Raw genomic sequence first — 18,076 nt, 5'->3', positions numbered from 1 at the left:
AGAATCTTGAGAGATTTTTGAATACTTGTTTTTTAGAAGCCCAGTATTTCTGCAGCTGATTCTATACCAACCTTAAGTTTTAAAAAATAGGAAGAAAATCAAAGCAAGTCTTCTGCCTTATCCTATTGCTCGCCAAACTGGTAATCATGAAGCATGATCTTCTGTTTGGAAATCCCAATATCCTTTGTCACTTTAATACTAAATGGCTCAGAAGGGTTTTATCCTCTCAAAGGGACTGGTGTTGTTGATGGTTTGCTATCAAAGGAGTCTCATTTTAAGAAAGAATGGCAAGGTTATGTAGCCATTATGCATGTACAGTTTTGCAGTGAGCTGTTCAGAGTATGAAGAGTGAAAGCAATTCATTTTGCTCCCAAGACTTTTTTCTTTTTTTATTTTGTATGTCTATTATCATAAAGTGTGCATTTGTAGATGTTACAAATTGTAAGAGAGAGCATGTAGGGAAGGAAATCAAACAAAATATCCCAAACAACTCATTAGATATTAAAAATTAAAACTCAGAAATGGGATGGGAAATGATAGAACCTAGACATCTAGGTTCTAGACATCTTTTCAAGGCGTCTGTCTATAAAAGTGAGAATGGAAAAGACAAGCTACCAATTCAAATGAATAACAAAGCTTGGATATGCAGCGTTTAAAGTATTTAAAAATGGGTGGTTATCAAAAGCTTTTTCTGAATAGGCCATGGAGAAAAAGTCTAATTTGATTTTTAATTCATTAAACTGCTCTATGGTCAGCAGTTCATGGAGAGACACTCGTCGTGGGAGTACAACTAGTTTTTTCCAGTCCAGTAATAACATTTGAGCCCACTGGATAGAGAAGACAATGAGACATGTGTGTTTGGGATCTGCCTGTTAATCACAGAGGTTCCTACATTAACCATTGGGTGAATATCTGGTTTACAGTGACCCCAAAATAAGACATGGTCTTCAAACATGTAGCGTTTGCCTGCAAGGTCTTTAAGGAACTGGTTTAAAAAGTCAAACATCACTTCTGCCAGTCCTTCATAGAGGACTCATCTAGAGACACTTGACCTCCTAAAGTTTCTCTTTTCCTCATATTTGTCAAATGGACATTTGGCTTTTTGATATTTAGAATCAGATTGAGGCAATGCAGGTACAAAGTGGGCTAGTCGAGGCTTGCAGAGTGCAGCATCCCCCAGTGGCTGCCTCGTCTCCACCTGCTTTCAGGTTTGGTCGATTGTTGTACTAGTTTCCTGGGGCTGCTGGAACAAAGTACTACAGACTGGGGGCTTAAACAACAGAAATTTATTGTCTCACAGTTTTGGAGGCTAGAAGTCTGAGATCAAGGTGTCAGTGGGGCTGGTGCCTTCAGAGGCTGGGGGAGAAACTGTTCCAGGCCTCTTGCTTAGCTCCTGAGGGCTTGCTGGCAATCTTTGGCATCCCTTGGTTTGTAGCAGCATCACCCTGGTCTCTGTCTTTATGTTCACATGGTTCACCCTGTGTGTTCATGCCTATGCCCAAATGTCCCCTTTATATAAGGATACCCAGTTATATTGGACTGGGGCCCACCCTACTCCAGTATGACCTAATCTTAACTACATCTGCAACAACTCTTTTACAAGTAAGGTCACATTCTGAGATATGGAGGGTGGATTTAGAACTTCAGCACATGAATTTTGGCAGGGACACAAGTCAGCCCATAACTCTTTGTCAGGGTAGGTTTAGAGGATAATTAATCTGGGGAAAGTGTAGTTCCATTAACAAAGCATGACTTTTCTGGGGTCTCCACTGAATGAGCTGTGTGATGCCCAGGGACTCTCCCTCTGGTTGGTCAACACCTACTTGTCCCTTTGATCTGTATGAGTACTGAGAATTGCTCAGCTTTCAACACTCAATTGTCCTTCATTCAGCCTTGCAGAGTTTCACTCTATGCATGTGCAACCTGTACTCAAGAGAGACTGGATTTTTTAGCTTTTCCCCCTCGGCCCTCTTTTCCAGAACTCTGCCCTGCAAATTTCAGCTTCTTCAGCCCTCCTGAATTCTGATCGCCATTTCCCTAACTCAGCAAGGCTGCCACCTGTCTGGATTCTTTCTCTATGCCCATGCAGTGTAGAGATCACCCCAGGCAGGAAGCCAAGGTGATCAAGGATCACAGTCCTGTGCTGCCTGTAGTTAAATGTGTGAACATAATTGTTTTATATCTTTGTTCCAGTTTTCTAAATGACAAAGTTAAGTCTGGTCCTTCTTACACATTGTACTAAAGGGCAGAAGTTCAGAATGGACATTTTAAAACAGCTATAAAGTCATCTGTGTTGATGTAAAATTCGCAACTTTTAAAAATGTTTTATTTATTTTTAGAGAGAGGTAAAAGGGGGGGAGAGAGAGGGGGAGAGAAACATCAATGTGAGAAACATCACATCAGGGGACAGGACGTACAACCCAGACGTGTACCCTGACTAGGAATCAAACTGGCAACCTTTTGCTTTATGTAACAACACCCAACCCACCAAGCTACACCAGTCAGGGCAAATTCACAACTTTTAAATGCCTTTGGAGCACTGAATCCTGGGATATTCTCCTTGCACAGCAGGGCTCAGCTAAAAGGCATGCATAGCCATCTTTTGGAAGGCTCATAAAGCTTACTGTGACATTCATCACAGGTCTTCCAGCCACAGCCCATGTGTATGAGTGAGCAGGAATATGTTAGTTTAGTTAAATCTGTTCATAGGCCACAAGTGGGAGACAAGGGGTGCATCCCTCAGCTTCAGACAACCCCAGAGAAGCTTGAAGTCTACTTCACCATAGGGAACTGACTTAACTGACTGGTCTTAATAGTATGACTCCTAGTCTGAAAAGAAATACATTTATTTAGCCCTGGCTGGTGTAGCTCAGTGGATTGAGCACAGTCCTGTGAACCAAAGTATCACGGTTCAAGTCCCAGTCAAGGCACATGCCTGGGTTGCAGGCCAGTTCCCAGCAGGGGACCCATGAGGAGCAACCATACATTGTATTTCTCTCCTCTCCTTCCCTTCCCCTCTAAAGATAGATAAATTAAAAAAAGAAATACATTTATTCATATTAAACTTCCCAGTTCAGAAGCACCAAATTATCTTAACCCAATGATCAGAATTTCTCCAAATTCTTTACAGTAAAGAGAAGAGGCACGTTCTATCTGAGAATGTGTGTGTCTTAGGCCCCATACTAAGTCTGGCTTCTCCATTCACTAGCTATGTGAACTTCAGCAGGTCCTTCTTAGTCTTTTAATTTCTGAAATGGATGTGTTTTCTCATAGGTATTGCAAGTAATCAGTAGGAACATGTGTCTTCCCCCAAAGTCTGCCATGCAACTGGCTCGTAGACAAGCAGATTGGATTTGCTGTTACAGTGGGAAGTTACCAGAAACCTACACCCCAGCATCTGCCCCCAGCAATGTCCTGTCCTATGCTTTTTACAAATAAACATGCATTTTCTAAGACTCTTTCTTCATGGTTTAAAAAAATTATACATATTCCTATTAAATGGTGATAGAGGTGGGAAAATAGCAAGTCAATGCTTGTCATTTATACCTTTGAAAGGATTGGTTTACTAGCTGAGGTTTATATAGTGGGTACATTTGAGTGAGGGTGGAGGCATGGGTATAAAATGGGGTGATACCTGGAGAAGGCAGGTCTAGGGTACCTGAAAAAACAGGTTTTGAGCTGCGAGAAGACTCTGAGTGTCTCAAAAATGAGCTTAACCTACATCCCAATTTCACACGGGGTCAGTAACCCCTATGCAATTTTGCATAGAATCAAGTATAGTCAATACAAACTTTCATGTATACACAAAATAAATCAGATTCACAGATATTTAGAATGGGAAGGAACACAAAAATGGCAGTAAAGTTATTAACAGTTGTTCAGGGAGCTATCATGTCGAAGATGCCTTTCCATCTCTTTTAAGAAGTTTCTAAATCTACCTAAGGCCTCAGAGGCACAGTCAATGCCTCTCTTCCCACTTTTCTACTTTTCCATGGAAACAATGAAGAAATTATTCCTCATCCTACTTTCACTCCAAACACTATTTTTAGTGTTAGCATTTGCTGTAGAAACATTCACTTAGTTCTTTCCCCTCAATGTCATGTTGTTTCACTGACAGATGAGGAAGAGCAGCTCCAGCAGTTTTCAGAAGTGAGTTATGTGTCTTAGGTACCAAACATATTTTTGTTCATAATTCAGTCACAAATAAGGCACTGCCCCCAAATGACAATTGTAAAGTCTTTCTGTAATTATAAAACCCTGTGTCCTTTTTACATCTGTTTGTCTTTTACTTTCATTTATAGTACCAAGTGGATAAGATGCTGTGTTCCTATCCAAGGAATAAAAATTTTGCTATTTTTTTCTACTGAGAAAATAAATTGTTCCTCAAAATTTTGCTGGTGATCACCAGAGTGTCAGGAAGTTACAATTAGGGAGAGGTGGGCAGGTGTTCTCACCCATCCTCCTTCAGAGGCAGGTGTATAACTCAGCCATTGATGTGTCACATTGGGCTAGTCACTCTCTTCCTTCTGCCCCCCCCCCCCCAGTAAAATGAGGCAGAAGAGCATGATCTCTTAGATCCTGAGATCCTGCACAGATCTCACCTTCCAGATTTGATTTCCAGTCACGCAGCATACTGTGCTCTAGCAGCACAGGAATGGCATTGGGTATTCAGAAACACAGCAGAGTGCTTATTGGCAGAGATTATCACTCATGTTCAGTGCCTTACATTTATACTCCCACATTTGTTCCTCTTGCTTCTAAATTAGTCAGTGTAAAGACTTTAAAAAGATTAGCTGATTTAAAGCCACATTTGCAAAAGGAGCTATGTGGGCCAGCATATAAATCAGATACATGCTTGTTTTATTTCTCTGCCCAAAAGAAAAGTAGTGGTTTAGACTTATTATCTTTTTTATTGTTTATGCTATTACAGTTATCCCAATTTCCCCTCTTTGTCTTTGTCCTGCCCACTCCTTCCCACAGTCAATCCCCACACTGTTGTTCATGTCCATGGGTGATACATACAGGTTCTTTGTCTAGTCCCTTCACCTTCTTTAAACCACTCCCAACTTTTCCACTCCCCTTTTACAGCTGTCAGTCTGTTCCTTTTTTTCTGTACCTCTGATTCTATTTTTCTCATTAGTTTATTTTGTTCCTTAGATTCCAGTTATAAGTGAGATCATATGGTATTTGTCTTTCACCAACTGGTGGCTTATTTCACTTAGCATAATAATCTCCAGTTCCATCCATGCTGTCAAAAAAAGGTAAGAATTCCTTCTTTTCTTGGCTATTGTAAATAACGCTGGGTCAAAAGGCAGTTTCATTTTTTAATTTGTGAGGAAACTTCATATTGTTTTCCATAGTGGCTGCACCAGTCTGCATTCCCACCAACAGTGCTCTAAGGTTCCCTTTTCTTCTCAACCTCACCAGCGTTTGTTGTTTGCTGATTTGTTAATGATGGCCATCTGACAGATGTGAGATGATATCTCATGTGGTTTTAATTTGCATCTCTCTGATGGCTATTGATGTCAGCATTTTTCATATGTCTATTGGACCATCTGTATGTCCTCCTTGGAGAAGGGTCTATTTAGGTCCTTTGTCCATTTTTTAATTGGAATATTTGTCTTCCTGGTGTTAAGTCATATGAATTCTTCATATATTTTGGAGATTAAACCCTTGTTCAATGTATCATTGGTAAATATGTTCTCCCATACAGTGGGTTCCTTTATCATTTTGCTGATGGTTTCTTTAGCTGTGTAGATTTATTCTTTATAAGCATAATTAAAGTTCTTAATTTCTTCTTTAAAATATTACTCTAAATAAATAGAAATGGGCATTACTATGGACACTATTCCAAAATAATCTTCCATATTCTTACCCAGCCCAGGAAGCTGATACTTTCAGATAAGCAAACACTTGTTAGGTTAGATCACAGGTGACAAACACAAGGCCCATGGGCCAAACCTGGCTCTTCACCTTGTTTTATCCAGCCTGGCACCTTGTTTCTACCCTGTGGCAGTGCCAAGCTCCTTGCCCTAGTTAAGGAGTAGTTACATTTATACAGTCCTAAAATTACACTAGGCCCTTTGAAGGCAACTATGAGGCTGATGTGGCCCCTGGTGAAAATGAGTTTGACATCCCTGGGTTAGAGTAAGCATTCATTTTCAAAATGAAGAGTTTTGTGGAAAATACCATATTTTGCCCTGTGTAATGTGCACTTTTTTGCCCAAATTTTTGAGGGAAAAATAAGGATGTACATTATGCATGGGTAGTGCTAATTCCATATTTACATAAATGTTTTTAATTTTTTTATTTATGCTTGTGCATTAAAAATGTCACTCAGGAAAGCAATAATGATATCCATATTGAAAATAATATCCTGGAATACAATAATCAGTTTCATTTCTAAATATAAATAAATAAGTAATTGAATTAAAAAATTAAAACAAAAGAGGTTTTTTTTCCCCTGAAAATTTGGGCCACAAATGTGGGTACACAATATGCACAGGAGTGCATTATACATGGCAAAATACAGTAACATTATTGGCCAAAACCCAACAAATCTATGATATTTACATGTAAAAAGACAACATACTTTTTAAAAGAGGAAATAATTACAAATAAATATTATAAAATTTGGACAGGGTAAAACTGAAAGCATTTTTTGAATTGCCAGAACATACTTTTATGGACATTCCTGAGAAAGGTCTATAAATTTCTGATGGGTATTTAAATAGGCACCCAAGGGTCTAAAATTTTAGACTGTCAATGTTTGCCATTTGTCAAAAAAAAAAAAAAGAAAAAAAACCAGTGCCCAGAAGAGTCTTAGCTAAGAGTCTGAAACATGTTAGAGCAGTTCGAATGATAACTTCTATTTAAAATATTAAGCATGTGTAGCTAGGACTGAGGCACAGCATGTCTAATGGGCCCCTGCCTTGGGCTTTTGGTGAGTGGGGATGGAGAAGTGGGGTTCCAACTACGAGACTAGGGAACTCTAAAATAAATTCTACTGTGGTTTCCTATTGTTGCAGTAACAAATTACCACAAACTTCATGGCTTAAAACAACACAAATTAATATTCTTTCTGAGGTCAGAAGTCTGGTGTGTGTCTCATTGAGCTAAAATCAAGATGTTGGCAGGACTGTGTTCCTTCTGCAGACCTGAGGGGAGAACACATCTCCTTGACTCATTCAGCTCCCAGAGGCCTCCACTTTCTCTGGCTGTGGCCCCACCCTCCACCTTCCATGTCAGCAATGTCGGACTCAGTCCCTCTCACACTGCCACCTCTCTGGTCCTCATCTGCCTCCCTCTTCACTTTTTAAGTACCCTTGTGATTACCAAGGATAAGCCAGGAAAATCTCTCTATTTTAAAGTCACTACTTAGTAAACTTATTTCTATGCCTGATAACATTAATTTTCTCTGAGAAAAGAAAGAAAACCATCTGTTCAGAAGAGTATGATGGGAACCAGAACATGGGTACATGAGAGCCATCATGGCTAGTTGCTGAAGGCATGGGAAAATACACTGCCCAGGGAGAAATGGACGTGTCATCCAAGTGTGTCATTTGGGCTGCATCTGACTCATCCAGAGTCTTAGGTCCATTCACAGCCAGGGACTCAGGAATTCCTCTTCTGGAGCTCTTCTAGGGATATAATTATAAATACAGACAAATTATGTACACAGACATTTGTCAAGGAAATTTGTCTAATACCTTCAAATAGGAAATTATGCAGGAGAGAAATGGTAACATAAATTATGATCTATCCACATAATGGACTATTAGCCAGTTACTAAAATTTACGTTTATGGAGACTGTTATCATTTGGGAAGACACTTATGTTAGAATGTAGTTGAAAAAACTGGGACATAATATTGTGCATTTGGCTTCATCTCAATTAGCTTGCAGGCTAACTCCAGCACCTTCTTTACAAAAGAAGAAGTGGAAGGAAAAACAATAAAATGGTGACAGTGACTCCTCTAGGATTGGAATCATTGGTGATCTTTTCTTCTTTCTTATTTTACTTATTGTTCTATTTGTTTTCCAGAGAATGTCTAAAGGTATTCTCAAATGAATGTCTAAGGCTCAAATGAAACTGGAGACAATAAATCTTTGTGGTTTTGGTCTTCAGAGGTCTGTGCTTTTCCTCAGTAGCATGGAAATGCCCAGCTGTAGGGAGAGGAGTCTGGTGCGGGGATGGGGCTTCCACCAGGAAGTCATGGCAAGAAGGCCAGTAGATGAGAGCGGCACAGGGTGGGTGCCAGTTAGTCAGCAGCTGGGACGATGACCCTGAGGATCAGGGCTGTGAAGGGATGCTAGGAAGGATGGTTAGAGATGACAGCAGTCAAAGAGCAGAACATCCCTGGAAGGGGAAAGAGCAGAAATTTGGGAAGCAGGGAGCAAGAGCAGGGTGGAAGACAGTGGGGAAGAGAGAGTGACTAATGCAGACTAATACATCTGAAGGAGGGAGAGCAATTCAGGGTCAGACGGGGCATGGTGGAAGTGCAGTAATTAATAAATATTTATCCAGCAGCTGCTATGTCCCAGCACTGCACTAGGTGCTGGATATGCACCACTGATGCTCAAAACTGATACAGACTCTGCCCTTCTAGAGTTGTCTTCCACTGGGAAAATTCAGAAACCAAAAATAAACCAGTACAAAGGGTGTGATATACTCTACAGAAAAGAACAGGTGCCAGTGGGAAATACAGACCAGGAAAAAAGACCAAAGCAACTGACATTTAAGCTAAACCCTGAAGGATGAGTGGGAGTTAGACAGGTGAAGGGTGGGGAAAGGTAAAGCACTCCAGGGGAGTGGCTGCTCAGAGAAGGCCTCGAGGCAGAAAGGAGGTGGGTGTTTAGGAACCGGAAGAAGGCTCGTTTGGCAGTTGGTGGAGTGAGCAGATGGTGGCATTGAGAGGAGGCCCAAGAGATGGGCAGGGGACAGATTAGTCCCTCTTAAGGGGGTTGAGTTTTATTCCAACTTCATGGATAATGAGGAAGGGTTTTGAAAGAAGGACATGACATGGTCATTGATATTAGTGTAGGAGTATGGGAGGGACACTACCTAGGATCTGGATTCTGCAGGACAGCCAGCCTGTGGGGAGTTCTGCAGGAGTAGGATTTGTGTGGCCTCTGACAGGGAGGCAGCTGAAGTCCACTTCTGTCTCTAAAACTCACCTGAGCAATGGGCCTATGGTCATAAGGATGATCCCTTTTTCATTGGTTCCTTGCTGGTCCTTGGCTCCAATCCTCTAGCCATGTAGAGATGTCAGTGCCTATGGGTCTGTATTTTTGGAGCCCATGGGAAGACAGGCAGACTGAGTGTCCTATGAAGGGAGACCCAAGAGCAGAGTCCTGGGGTGAAGCTCTGTATTGAAGAACACAGTCTCCCAGGTACCAGCTTGTTTAGGAAGCCTTGTGTCTTTGGTGAAACCCTCTTTGCCCCATTAATGGCAGCCCTCTGATTCAACAAAATGAAGAGTCAGAAGGGTAGAGACTAGATTTCAATACTCTTGTTTTCTGATATCCCAAAGGATACCTCATCCTGAGTGTGGGAAGGGCTGATTCTCATTTCTTTTCAAAACTAAAGGCGCTTTTTAGTTTGCAGAATTAGATGCCATTTTTAGAGAGGCAGCCTGTACAGCACTGGCTCTGCTCCTTACTTCTAGCATGACCTTGGGCACATTATTTCCCCTTTTCAAGTCTGAGTCCTCTTCTCCACAACATGGAGCAGTTCCTCATCTGCAAAGTGGGGGAATGGCAGGTCTTACCTCAGCGGTCTGCTGGGAATTAACTGCTTTCCTTGACCCTTTGGCAAAGCCTTACCTGCACATTTTAGCTTCTTCTCAACCTGCCTCAGATTTATCCAAGAGGCATTAAGGAGGGAAAGAGGTCCCTTGGAGGCCACATGTCAGGGCCCTGGGCACCAGAGTCCTCAGGAGGAAGGTGGAAGGGAGGGAGATGGGGGAAGGATATTCCTTTCAACATTTTTAAAGAATGAAAGTGCTTGCTCTCCCAGGTCCCAAATAATTTCCCATTTCCCTAACCTATTCACAAAGTTCACCACTTGCTATTTTGGTTGTTGACACCATGTTCTTTCTGAGCCTTAGCTAATCACAGAGGGTTTTTGTCCTCTCAGAGCCTCTGGGAACTTCAAAAGCCACCCACAGCACACACAAATAAAGCCAGGGGCTTAAGATACTCTGAGAACAAATAAAATTCTTAGGTATAAAAGTGATTTATAGAGTCAATAATATTTAGTTGTTACAACAACAAAAATAAATGTGATTTTGAAAAGCAAGGAGCAGAGTACGAGGGTGGGAGAGGATAGAAGGGTGTCTGGATTTGCTGAAGTTGTTGGGTTTAGTTTGAGAATTCTTTGCTAAAAAAACACTAACAAGTTACCGATTCTTTCCTGAGTCACCCGTCCATTGTGAATATAGACTATTCACTTGAGGGGCTGTGAACTGATTCACGATACACTTCTATTCTTTTCACACAGAGAATTTAAAGCACTTAACTGTCAAGGGGGGCTTTTATGTGAATAGCTTGTGCCAAAGGAATATCAAAAAATGAAGGAGGAAGTTTTCTATATATGGTTATTAAATGATATCTGCCTTTTGCCTCCTTGCCCTGCCTCCCATTCTTATTTCTATTTGGAATTTTGGTCCCGATTTTTATTTTGATCCCGTTTACAGCCAGAGGGGAAAAGAGCCCCTTGCACGTCCCTTGGCTCTACTGCGGATAGTTGTGCAAACAGATGTAGTCTTTTCTGGTCCTCCGTATGTATCCACACGGTAACCTCACCAGGCCCATCGTCGCCGGGGTGAGGGTCCCCCACAGAACAGCGCTGACAGTTAAGACTTCTGACCTCAGCATTATCTCGTCCAGCTGGGCAGGAAGGTTTGCGGTGTGTAAGCCGTCGCGGCCCTGCGCCTGCGGGAACACAGCTCATCCCTCCTCTTTGCCTGCTCCGGGCCCGTGGCGGGGTGGGGGCGACCCAGGCCTCAGCGCAGGTTTCCAGCGGGTTAAGCCGGGCCTCCGCTCCCCCTCCCAGCCGGGGTCCGCACATCTCCAGAGACCGTCTCCCCACGCAGACCCGCCTGTCTGTAAAAGGAAAAAGGGGAGCCGGCGCGGCTGCGAAGTCCTCAGCAACCTTCCTTCCCACACTTGCGGAGTCACAGCAGTGAATCACCTCAAGACAGGGCGGCAGCTTCCTCATTAACCTGAAGACGCTGGAGACTCACACGGCTATTTAAAAACAACAACAAACCAACTTTTACTTTTGTTCAGATACGCACATCCCACCCCGAGCCCACTCCCTTTGGCAGGGCGCAAAGCTTCGCGAGGCGGGTCCGGAGCCCCGGCCCGCGTGACACGCGAAGGCCAGGGGTCCAGGGAGGGCGCCACTGGAGCGGGGGCGCCCGCTCGCCCTTCGAGGCCCCGACAGCGCCGCCGCGCGGGCAGGTGGGGAAGGGGCCGCCCCCGCAGCCCCGCGCCCTCCCGCCGCTCCCGGCAGGCGCCCTGGGCGGACCGTTCCGACGCTCCCGAGCGAGGCTGGCGGGGGCGGCGCGCGGCGGCCGAGCCAGCGGAACGGCGTCCGCCCCCGCGGAGTGCGGCGCGGCCGGGCGAGCCGCGCGGACTGGGAGCGCGCGCGCTGCCGCGGGAGGATCGAGCGGCGCGAGTCCCGGACTCCGGCCGCCGTCGCGAGGCCAGCGGCCACCTGCTGTGCGGCGTCCCGGCCTCAGGGTCCTGCGGGGCCGCGGGCGGCACGGGAGCTGGCGCAGCCCGCCGCCACCTGTGCAGGTACTGGGCGCTGGTACCTGGGTTGGCTTCGGGGCAAGGGGGCTGAGAACCGGCGAAGCGCGGTTAGAGGACCGAGCTGGCTCGGGTGTGCAGTGTCCCTGTTCGGGAAAGCGGAGGGCAGGGCCGCGCGGGCAGTTGCCCCTCGGACCGCCCTGGGTGGGTCGCTGGGGCAGGGCCTGGGGCAAGGTGAGCCGGGTGCGCTTCGAAGTTTCCTTTAGCTCAGTTTGCCGGACTTGACTTTGACTTGGGAGGCGAAGCCTGGCAGGTAATGGGTTAAGAAAATAAAAGGTGAGGGGAGCCAGTCTTGCAGGGTAGAGTTTGTTAGTATGGGAAAGATTTGTGTCTCCTGCCCCTAAAGGCCACTGCAGGAGAAAATGTGGACAAATTCATTCACTGTCTTCCTTATACTCAGGTAATAGTTTATCTGTTAAACAAGCTTTAGGCTTTGTTTAGTACAAGCCAGCTGTAAGGGATTCTGGGTTTGATCTTAGAAGTGTTTAAACTTTTAATCCACAAATATTTGTTGAACTGACACTTCCTAACAGGCATGGCTTTAATATGAGGTTAACAATTGTAACTAAGTAGTTACTCAAATGAGCGGACGTTGGGTTTTTGAAATGCACAGCGAAACGGATGCCAGCGTGGACTTGGACTTGTGTGGGTGCAGGCGGACAGCTGGCGTCGTGTCGCTGCTGAACACTTAATTGTGAGCCAGGAAATCCTTCAAGTGGGAGACAAGCAGCTGTGTGATCCTTTTTGAGCCCACCCCACACCTTCTCAAGCTGATGTCTTAAAATATCCTCTCTTATCCAAGGGCAAGTTTTCCTCATTTACATAAGGCACCCATGACTAAGGAACAGAATCTGTTTAGACCCCATATTCTCCTTGGAGTTCAGCCACACCACTCACACCAGAGAAGACAGGCCATCGTGGTTACTCCTAAGAGTCCTTCAAGGTCATAAAATTATGAGGAGAAGCATATCTAGAGATGATGCAGTTCAGGGATGTCTAGGGGCCCTGCCTTTGGGGACTAGAGCAGAAGGGGTGAGCTGGCCTGGCTTCCTGGCTCTGCCCCACTGCTGGGCTTCTCCATGGTGGAGCTTGAGATCAGTAAGTAATGCTGATCTTGTCTTCATTTAAAATTGTAACGTTATCTACAATGTGGATTTTGTGTTAATTTTGGTGTTTGAAAACACTGCATGAAAACATCAATCTCACGGAGTTTTTTGGTGCCCCTTAAATTTTGTGCCTGAGGTGAGTGCCTTACTTGCCTCACCCCAGCTCTAGACTTGCCTGAGGATCAAGTTTCTTAAGCTCTCTAAGCACACCTTTTCACTTAGAAAAGAAAGCCAGTGGACCCTCCATGGATGCTACACATCTGGCTGCTATGCAGGACCAGGCATACTGGTGATGCTAAAGAGTGTTTATCCTAGTAGTATCACTGCTGAGCTTGGTCATCTTGCACTTGTCTCTGAATCTTGCTGAGTCTCAGCTAGCTACTTGGCAGAATGGGAGTAATGATGGCCAGCTCACAGGATGCTGTCAGGAATAAATGGGAGACTGTGTGGAAATGCCTGGCCCTCCTAGCTGGTCAGTTTTCCACAATGGCGTGGTAGACCTGGATTTGCCTTGGTAAGCTTACGTCCACCTGCTTTTCTTTTGGAAGTTAGCCTTGTGCCTTGTCATGCATGGACCCTCATAAATCCTGCATGGGTTCCCACAGAAGTGTGCGAGCCAGAGTAGAGATGTTTCTTGTCCAGGCTTATTGTGGAAGGGGTAGAGCTGACCAAGTACACGCGGTGCTGTGCAGCCGTTGTTTTAAGATAATTTAATTTTGCTACCCAAACTAATGACTTTGGTTCCTTTCATTATATTTGGTCCTAGCTCACAATTGTGATTTTCTTGAACCTAATTCAAGTGATGTTATCTCAGTCACTATCTAGTTTAAAGCTGCTTTGGTCCCTTGAGAGTCAGCCTCTCAATCTCTCCAGGTCACCATGGGGCCCATTCTTGCTGCTGGTGGTCTCTGGGCACCCAGAGTATGCTGTGGTCACATCAGGGTGTGGAGGAGAGTGTCCTCTTATTGGTCATCTGATCCTCTGATGAGCTCTCCTCCACCACCACTGAGCCTGCTCATGTTTCCACTGAGTGTTGTCTAGCCAGGTGTCACTGGGGTGAGCTACAGCAGGGGACCTGCCTCCTGCCTCTTGGTCCTGCCCTACTGGGCACAGGACCACCTGTCCAGGTTGTCGGGGCCTTGGTAGGATGCCATTGATGCTGTACTGAGTGACCTCCAGTGTTCCCAGCAGGAAGCAGGACCAACACTCTCCATGCCTTCCACGTCTCCCTTTGCCTCGCAGGGGTCTTTCTTCCCTCACCACCCTGTCCCCTTCCAGGCCAGGTGCAAAGAGGGAGGGGGCTTGCCAGGTTCTCCACCCCCACCCTGTACTGGAAGAGCTTTTTGTCTACCTGGGGGGCAGGAATCTTTCTTAGGTTGTACTTCTCGGTATTTTGTGGCTTAGAGTAATGCCCGGGTGAAAGCTTCCAAGCTTCACTTGTGATGTGTAAAGGGCATTTAACCCCCTTTGTTTGGGGTTAATTCCCCATCCCTGGAGAAACCAGCAGGCAGCAGAAGCATTACCTGCCGTAAAGCACATGCTTCCCAAGAAACCGCTATCAGAATGGCTGCCACCAATATGGGATGTGAAAGTGTCAGGATATTTTACTTTCTTAAAGCAGGTGGTCCAGCCAAGGGGGAGCTGGTGGACAGTCAGGTGCAGCCATGCACCCTGGTGCTGGGAGGAGCAAGCTGGGAAAAGAGACAGGAAGCTCCCTTCCATCCCCCCTTCTCTGTCTCTCTGGGTTCCAACCTGGGTTATGCGCATTGGACTTTTTATCACCTGAAAAAGACTGGGAAAGCTGGGGTAGGGGGAACTGCTGGAGAAACCAGTCAGGGGCTGGGAGGAAGCAGGAGAAAGAGCTGCTGTGGAGCGTTGATTGAGGGAAGAAGAGAAACGCTTTCTGCTTGTACAGTACTGAGCCCATCCCAGTAAGTCAGTTTCATGTGGATTAATGTCTTCCAATCCATCATGCTTTCTTCATCGTCAGAATGGTCTACTGGGTAGTTGGCATTACTTTAAAGCAATTGAGGAAATACAGAAAAGTCCCAGACATAATTGCTTCTTCAGGGTGCTTAGGAATTACTTGACTAGGATTAGCCTCTTTTGAGACCCAAGGCTGAACACCAAATCCCTGGGTTTTGTACACGCTCGGTGGGTGGAAGGCAAAGTGGTCAGGGAAGGCTTCTTGGAGGAGGTGGGACTTTAAGTAACATTAAGTCTTGGCCACATGAACATGAGATGAAAAAGAAGTTCCCATAAGAAGGAGCTCTTGAACCCCTGGAGACAGAAGGACCTGCCCAGGGTAGCCTTTTGGGGCTCAGCTGTGGCTGGACTCTACCTGGTGCCCTGCTGATCCCTTTCATTGTCTAGGTACCTGTAAACCCTGGTACAGTTAGTACCACCTGTAGGTAGGGCAACATTCTAAGTTGCTGTGTTTTCTCCAACCTAATAGAAATCAGAGGAATTTTCATTTAATCCTGTTTTTTAAGATATCTGCCTCTGAGAAATCATTTCAAAGTTTTAGGTCAGGTAGTAGGTCCTTCAGACACATTTGTGATTCTGATGAATTACCTTAGAATTCTTTATATTGCTTTAATGTGGTTTAACCCTTAATCCTGACTCAGTGCGTCATGAACCAGGAGATGCCATGCGAGTGCTCCGCAGATTGACAAGACACAATAGACAGCTGTGGCCAGCAACTGGGGACGGCCTTTCTCCAGAGTCGGCTCCTAGCTCCAGTAGTAGGCACTTGCACTGTTCCTGTGCAGCTTCCTGGTAGGAAGGGCTCTCCAACACTTTTCTTATTATTAAAGTATCTTTGAAGAGAAGTTACAAAAGATCCTTTGAAAAGTGAGGAATTGCAAGTTATTGGTTTGCTCAAGCCTCCTCCTGGCCCTGGTGCGTGGGACTAATTTTTAATGTCTGAAGATTGACAACTTCCCGAAGACTTGCCTCCCATCTGAGGTCCATACACCAAGCTCTGTTGGTTCCTGCCCCTGATTCTCACGTCCGTGGGAGGCAGCAGAAGGGTTAGCTGCGGAGCACATGCTTCCCAACAAAGCACCATCAGAACGGCCGCCGTCAGTGTGGGATGTGACAGCGTTTTACTTTCTTAAAGCAGGTGATCCAGCCAGGGGGTACCAGTGGATAGTCAGCACTCCAGTGTCATCTCTGCCACTTACAGGACCTGTGACCTCAGACACACCGTACTATGGGGCTGGCGAGCTAGTGATTCTATCTCTCTCTCTCTCTCACACACACACACACACCACACTTGAGATTCTATATCAGTAGAGAAAATGCTTCATAAATTATTCATAGCTGTTACTCTTCCACTGTCTTCCTTAGGTGAGAGAGCACTTATTGTAATTCCCAATGGTGATCCCCTAGCAAAGTACCTAAAGCAATCAAGGGTCCTTCTGCACAGGGATCTGATGGCATGTAAGGAAAAATGAGCAAATCTGCTGTACCAGGTGCTCCCAACAAGAGCTATTGGGAGGTGTCAGGTGAGTGATGATGACCTTGGTGCAATTTACAACACACACTGAGAAGGAAGGGGAAGAAAATGGGGAAGGTAACAGAAGCAGGAGAGGGTGTGAGGTGGTGGTGGAAGCCCCTAGGCCCAGGGTCCCTAGCATTCGTGTGTTCCATCTTGCTCTGCAGCTTCAGTTTTTCCCACTAATATGTGGTCACAGAGACCAGAGTTAAAGTACTAGCAGTGGGGCCATGGATGGGAGGTGCCAGGCCAGTGACACACATGTGGTCCTACTGGCAAGTGTAGGGACAGTTCTGTGCTGCCACATCTGTGGCTTGCCAGAGACTTGGCCAGTAGCCGTGGATTAGAGGACCAGAATGGGTGTCACCAGTGGGTAACTGAATTAAGACCTAAATTAGGTTCCTCTTGTATACCATGACCACCATATCAGGAATATTTAGCACCATTAGATACCAGTTAGCATATCATGAACATTTACTACCCAGCTAGCTACCTGGCTGTATGTAGCCTCATGAACAGTAGGTGTCTCTTGGTCCTCCCACAGCTTTCTATCTGTGTCTAATACACATGTGCTTTACTTCCCGACTATTTATCTATACTTAATATATCTTACAAGTCATCCATTTCCTTTGCTGTCTTTTCTTCAGAATTGAATGTTTTCAAACAGTACAACAAAGGACATTACAGAACACTAAATTGGCCCCTTAAATTCAGTTTCCAGGTTTGGTATACTTTTGTGAAGCCATTGTCTCATTGAGGTGGGTGAGCCTGTGGTGCTTGGGGACCTCTGGAGCCAGGGGTAGGTTTGAACAGGCTTATGTAGCTTGTTCACTCCCACTTTAGGTTTGCAGATGGGCACTGAAGAGTGTTCAGGGCTGGTTTCTGCTCTCAGCTCCTCAGGAAAGGAGTGACCTTGGGAATGAATGGTCATTCATTCACTAGCCACACTATATATGCTGCTTTGAGCCTTGTGCAAGGCAGTCTCAACTTCCAGCTCTTTTGGTCTGGTTGCATCTCTGTGGTCAGGCACAGTGTCTGCACCTGACAGGTATAGGAACAGATGCAGTGGGTGTAGAGGCCTCACTTTGTTGCAGGGCAGAGACTCAGACTTGGGCCCTTTATTTATTGAGTTTATTGGGGTGATATTGGTTAACAAAACCATGGAGGTTTCAAGTGAATTAAGACCTAAATTAGGTACCTCTTGTATACCATGACCATATCAGGTCATGATATACAAGAATATTTAGCACCATTAGATACCAGCTAGCATATCAACATCTGCACACTATTGTGCACCCATCGTCCAACTCAAGTCTCTTTCTGTCCCCATTTACTCCCCTTTGCCTTCTTCCACCTTTCCCACCCCCTTTCCCTCTGGCTGACACCATTCTGCATCTGTGTCTATGTAAGATGTATATATATATAATTTTTTTTGCTTAATCCTTTTACCCTTTTTTACCCAGCCCCCTGAGGCCCCTCCCTTCTGACAACTGTTAGTCTGTTCTGTGTTTCTAAGCTCCTGTTTCTGTTTGTCAGTTCAGCTTGTTCATTAGATTCTACGTATAAGTGAGATTGTACAGTGTCTGTCTTTCTCTGGCTTATTTTGCTTAGCATAATGTTTTCCACAGACCTGAATCTCATGAGTTCACTATTCT

At 45.1% G+C, this 18,076-nt stretch overlaps 1 protein-coding gene across 2 annotated transcripts in view; it reads left to right on the top strand.

The window, feature by feature from the left end:
• The first annotated feature begins 16,383 nt into the window (after positions 1 to 16,383).
• Positions 16,384 to 18,076, top strand: part of CRACDL (CRACD like) — a 116,031-nt gene continuing 114,338 nt past the window's right edge. For both annotated transcript variants that reach the window (XM_037137210.2, XM_037137209.2), the window contains exon 1: positions 16,384 to 16,431. The gene's annotated coding sequence lies outside the window, so the exon portion shown is untranslated. The remainder of the gene's footprint in view (positions 16,432 to 18,076) is intronic.

This window comes from Artibeus jamaicensis, unplaced genomic scaffold (genome assembly GCF_021234435.1).
Source record: "Artibeus jamaicensis isolate MK-2021 breed Jamaican fruit bat unplaced genomic scaffold, CSHL_Jam_final contig_384, whole genome shotgun sequence".
NCBI lineage: Eukaryota > Metazoa > Chordata > Mammalia > Chiroptera > Phyllostomidae > Artibeus > Artibeus jamaicensis.
The sequence above is the reverse complement of the archived record's forward strand: the minus strand, read 5'-3'. Positions and strand labels throughout refer to the sequence as shown.